Source organism: Schistocerca serialis, chromosome 11 (assembly GCF_023864345.2).
Source record: "Schistocerca serialis cubense isolate TAMUIC-IGC-003099 chromosome 11, iqSchSeri2.2, whole genome shotgun sequence".
NCBI classification, from domain to species: domain Eukaryota; kingdom Metazoa; phylum Arthropoda; class Insecta; order Orthoptera; family Acrididae; genus Schistocerca; species Schistocerca serialis.
The window spans coordinates 63923713-63929813 of record NC_064648.1 but is presented as its reverse complement, the minus strand read 5'-3'; the positions used below and the strand labels follow the sequence as shown (position 1 = coordinate 63929813).

Here is a 6101-nt window from a genome sequence, read left to right as displayed (position 1 = left end):
CTTCGACAAGCTATTCCGAAGACTGTTTGGGTCTGCAAAGTTACCAGTTAAAAATGATGCCACAACCTGCATAAATTAACTTCTTGTTAATGGCTGGAAAAATACTATTTTCGCAAAGTTTACATGGCTCACAAAACAAAACAAAAAAAAAAGGCAAACTCTTAATACGATGAAAATTTTAGAACAACAGGAGTGATTGTTTCTGAAAAGTGATATGCAATTAATAACATTAGTTCACTCATTTCCTTTATTACAATTTTTTGTGAAGATCATAAAATTACATTCGTATATGCCAATCATTACTTGGAATCTATGCACTGACTAATTTACTTAGGTGCTTGAAACTATATGGACACCTTAATGACATATCTATCAAGGGAGCAGCCCACGCTCCTGTCATTTCAGGAACAAGTTTTATTCTACTAATATTTACACCTGATAACCAAAATTAAGGCCACTGTTTTATAATTAATCAGTACATATCTTCCTTCCAGTAGATAGTACATTAGTGTCCAGTCTTCTCTCCAGTGAATAGTACCTATTACCTTCCAAACCGAAATTCGGAAAGAAATACTACACTGGGACCGTATGTAAATTCACTCCTCCGAGTCGGAAAACAATAAAAATTGGAAAAGCTCCTGTATAAATGCGAAATTCACATGTTGGCTGTATTAGAGGCCAGATTCCTAGATGAGCTCATTGTGGACTCACAACACCGTAGAGCATTCAAAGGAAAGCCAGCAATAAAGATACTGATTAACACCCCTCTCCTGGGTAGTACCTTTTACCTAAACAGAACCATAGTTAACAACGTCATGAGCTTCTCATGAAAATCTGGAAGGTTATCCATACTGACAATCAAGTGCATAAACAAGAAATATACTCCCATATACTGCCACAATCCAATTAACAAAGACAACAAGAACAACCTCCAAACAGTAGACGACTTCTGGGATCTACTGGAAACAAATCTCCAGGATACCTCTGAACCGTAGAAAATCCTAGGTATCTTCAACGTACAGACCGAGAGAGAAAGAAAATATAAAGACATAGCAAGAGGCTGCTCAGCACACGGAAGAACAAATCAGACAGTAGAAATGCTCACTGGATGCTGCAAAACTTTCCAGTTGTAGGTAATGTCAACTCATTTTCGGAAAGTCCCAAGAAAAGCAAAGACTTGGGTATCTCCAAATCCCAACCTAGGAGAATTCCAATTAGGCCATGTAGCAATAACCAGGAAAAACACTAGACAAGTGATGAATGTTAAAGTAATCAGACAGTGAATTCGACACTGATCACTACCTATGCAAAGTTAAAATGCATTTTCTCGCATCAAAATGAAACAGAGCCACCCATAGTGATCAAGTATAACACCAACACAATGAACATCAACCGGGACATTCCAAATAACTTCAGAGAAGAAATCCGCTCATCTAGAATAGACCCCTGGCAATAACTCCGTGCAGAGATCAACGATGCCGCAAAGAAAACACTGTCAGGCAAAGACAAAACGGTTAATCTGGTGGAATGAAAATGTGAGAAAGCACACGAAGTGAGAGTCAACACATGGAACAATTCAGAAAACAAAGAAAAGAAACAGCAAGGATATTCTGCAGAGTCAAACAAACATTAGAGAAATCAAAATTAGAAAATCTCCAGGACAGCTACACAAAAAATAACTACAGAGACTTTTTCAAACTTTCAAAGATCGGATCGAAGGATACCAGGTCCCAAGTGTAAGCTTCAAAAAGGAACAGGGCAAAATTGGATTGAATAATTAAGAAAATTGCACTCTACTAATCAGACACTTCTACAAGCTGCTCAACTGCCCACCTCCAACCACCAAACTGGAACTTCTGGCTCCTCCTCAAAACCTAGAGGATGACATACCACCAACAGAAGAAGAAACAAAGGAAGCCCTAAAAAGTCTCAAAAACAACAAGGCCAGTGGAGAAGACCCGATATCAGCAGAAATGCTGAAATGGGCAGAACAGAAATCCTAGATGACCTACACCAAATCTTTCAGCAAATATGGGAGATAGTAAAACTGCCAGATGAATGGAAAACAGCACTGATCTACCCACTCCATAAGAAAGGTGTAAACAACTACAGAGACGTGTCACTACACCCAGTCATCGACAAGATCCTCCCAAGGACACTGCTGAATAGAACTGACTCTGTGGATAGAGAGACTCTAGATAGAATCATCACGGAATTTGGGGTCAGTAACAAGCTGGCAAACATTATCACATACATCTTAAAAGGCACAACTTCCAAAGTGAAGTTTATGGGAGGTGTGTGACTGGGCGATGGATCATCACCAATACTGTTTAACTGTATCCTGGAGTAGATTGTGAGAATTTGGAATTCTAAACTAGAAAATCAAGGGATTGGCCCAATCTGTCTAGGAAGAATATCAGGAGGAATCAAAATAAACTGCTTGGCTTTCACTGATGATTTTGTGGTACTTTCAGAGAACTTAGGAGAAGCAGCCACACACACTAACCCACTAGAGAGGATGACTTGCATAACAGGAAGTGTGTGTGAATTCCTAAGAAAGCGAACTGTTCAGCTAATCAGTCCCGGCATGTCATGCCATGACTTAGGATCTCTAAAGAGAAGACCAAATTCATGACAAGTGAGAAACATGGACCACAATTCCTTGGAACGGAGATTGGGTGGATTGAGAGGGTAAAAAAATCAAATACCTCGGTGAAGCCATACAAGACAACGGACTGGAGAAAGCCTCTGTGGGGCAACAGAGCTCACAAATGGAGAGAGCTTACGGATTTACTACAAACTTTTAAAACAAAAAGTGCATCTCTTGGAATGTCACAATACAGCACTACAATGTTGTGGCAAAAACAGTGTACCTGTATGCCAGTGAATGCCTCAATGAATTAGAAGTTGGAAAAGCTGGACTTACTAGGAAGATGAGTATTATGGGAAAATCATGGGTCAAACTCAGGTTGTAACTGGTTGGAAATTTCGGAGCAACAATGAAATCTACAATAAGGTGGAGAAAATTTCAGAGACCACGAACTAGCGGAGGTAATCATCTCTAGGACACTTGTACTGAATGGACAAAACCAGACTATCCAAAAGGATATTCGACTACCTGTGGAACAAGAACACAACAACGATAAGGATTGAGGAAGCTTGTAAAGATCTGGAAATGTTAACATTCAGAAAGTTTCAGATGTAAAATAAGAATACATTGTGGACCATGACTACACATGAAAAGAAGAACCAAGACTAGAAAAGCCTGGACGGATGAACAGAAGCAACAGCACAGCGTCCATATACAGGAGTACTGGAGAAAGAAGAAACATCATACAGAGAAGAAATGAAATTGTAGTACGCTCCTAACTGGTCAATTCACACGTAATTAAATGAATAAAAACTTAAGAGAATTTAATTCTTGGAAAATTTAACATAAACTGATATACTCAGCTCTTTTGATCACAATATGCTCCGTAGTTGCATAATTTTCTTGGTTTCAGTGTTCCTCATCTTCTCACTTGTTCTTCTTATTTCTCCTTGTTATTCTGGTATCTTTAGTTGCCCCAAGATCCCACCTTTCAGCTTTAGCCACTCTCTTGGAATCAGTTGCAACCAACAGTGCCCATCTCATATTAAATCCGAATTGTATTCCTACCAACTGTTGAATATCACACCTGTTAACTACCTCACACTGAAACAATTTATACACATAATAAATGTTGGGAATGACGAAATAGCAGCAATGCAAACTACATGAAAACTTTGTAAGGAAAGCAACAATCTAAGACCAAAGAAAGACACAGCAATAATGTGAGCATCGCAAATGGTATCTTCTAACAGGGATTCAAACTGGATAAACAGTTGCGTAGTATGTGTTTTTTGAACAGGAGCCTGACAACACTGACGTATGCAGGCAGCGAGAATGTTAGGATGGACAGACACTAGAAATGTCCAGATTGATTTTTAAACAACTTCCTGATGTCCAGTTCACTTCTCGTAACCACAGTTTTGTTCAAAAAACTCTAAACATGGTTTTAAGATGAAAAATAATTCATTTGTTGGGCTGATTCACAGGCTAGTTACCATGAAGCTCACACCACAAAAACCAAAGCATGGCCCGGAAGCTGCAGCTCTGCTTAACTATTCACATACAAATCGCATATATAGCTTTTTAAACCTTTATCACCTTCAACAAATTCTGTATCTGGCTTCAGTCCTCTTCCACAGTGTTCTTGCCAACAGCAGTGGGTAACTTGTGCTCCTCTGTAATTCATAATCATTTGTACCACCAAAAAATTTCACTTACAGAGCAAATCATATTTTCATTTGGTTGCTTATAAGGATATGGTCTGAATGTAAAAATGTGTTCAACTTGCTGTTCATTGCAACTACCTTCTCTTTCATCATCATCATCACCTGTGAAAAGAGAAAAATGGTTTATATAGGCCTTCCATTAAATTGAATACCACGTAAATAACATTTACCGTAGATATCTTGCAGTTGTTTCTTATTAATGATAACAGTGAAATCACTATAAAATCTCAAATGCTTTCAGTCCCTTATCCAGGAACTGGAAATTTACAATATCTGCAGTTGTAATTTAGTGCAGGTCTCTTGTTGCATTCTGTCGTTTCTTCCTCAAACGGGTTGATGGCTGAAAATGTGGTTACACAACTCTTATTATTTCACAATTAAAAATGTTCAAATAACGATCAAAGTTTAAGCAGGGCTTTCAGCAGTCATTTTACCAGAACCTGGCCTACGTTGCCTTTAACAGATCTGTATGTCAGCTGATCTTAAACATTATAGTCGCAAGTATTTCATTTTATCAATGACAGTTTAACCACTCGCATGCACTACGCAGTGAAATCATGGTTTGTTTCTTTACAACATTCCCAACCACAAAAATGCACTTGCACCTACAGTACATGCATAATATGACGACTTGGTATGTCTGGTGAGACGCTTGCTATCTTTCACTGACTACAAAACGAAGCAACAAAATGCACAAATCCATGTCGTCGAAAAACTGCAAGACAGGACAGAACTGATGATCAACATAAACTAAAATTACATTACAGTTGTGTTTTAAACAGGGACGACACCGTTTAATTCAGAGCACTTAATACGCCTACCAAACATTCCACAGTCAAGAATTAAAGATTGCAATTGTGTTCTATCAAAAACATGGATACTTGTAATCTGTGAGACACTGATGAAAGTATTACTTACACTAATACCTTTTTTTATTACTATCCTTGCTTGTGGTTATTTCCATTTCGAAGGATTTAGAACTTCGAATTCATAGGAACTGCTTTCTGTTTTAACAGTTCTCTTCCGGCAGATCGCTCTTCAACTCCAACTGCGCATCTTCAAAGTGAAACTTAAACAAATCGTAACCGTACACATTATACAAAAAAACACACTATATTTCAAATGTGATTACTTTCAACGGTTAACCACCTCCTCTACCTCTTTTACAGGTCTATAATCATTTTGCTCTCTAATGTTTAATTGCTCTAACTCAAAATGACGTGAACTATTTAGACGAACTGTTGGAACGAGTCGGTACAGCTCAGCAATCCGTTTCAGAATTTTGTAACCAAAATTTTACTTTCTCCCCACAAACAATACAGGAAATCAGCCCTCTACTGTCACCAACAGGGCTGCCATTGCATTTGCATTTCCAAGGAAAGGAAACACGCATATGCATTTAGCATTACGAGGCTTGTCCTGGCATCTATTGGTAACCTCGAACAACAGATGTGTGGATACGAATTTACAACTGGTAGCTGATTTTATGTTGCATTTTGAATTTTCTGTAGTATTAGTTGTTATAAGACACACTTAATGATCTCAGCATTTATTTTTTTATTATTGAAGTTGCTATAAAGGAACATTAATTTCAACTATTTATGATGAGACTGCTACGTGCTCGTTTCTATTATTACGGCAAAGACTATATATTTTCTATGCCGGCATACAAAATCACGATTATTCATCCTGCTAAATAACTGTATTTTTGGAAAGCTCTGACCATAGTTCGGTCTGAGCTGATATTGCGAAGTAAAGTAGATTCCCAGGTTGTTGCTGTTATC

General features: G+C 38.0%; 1 long non-coding RNA gene across 1 annotated transcript; it reads right to left on the bottom strand.

Moving 5' to 3' along the window:
* Positions 1–224: 224 nt before the first annotated feature.
* On the bottom strand, positions 225–5683 carry LOC126427037 (uncharacterized). Its single transcript, XR_007576504.1, has 2 exons — positions 5476–5683; positions 225–5386 (listed from the first exon to the last, which is right to left on the bottom strand). It is a non-coding gene; the product is annotated as an uncharacterized LOC126427037 (long non-coding RNA).
* Positions 5684–6101: the final 418 nt, after the last annotated feature.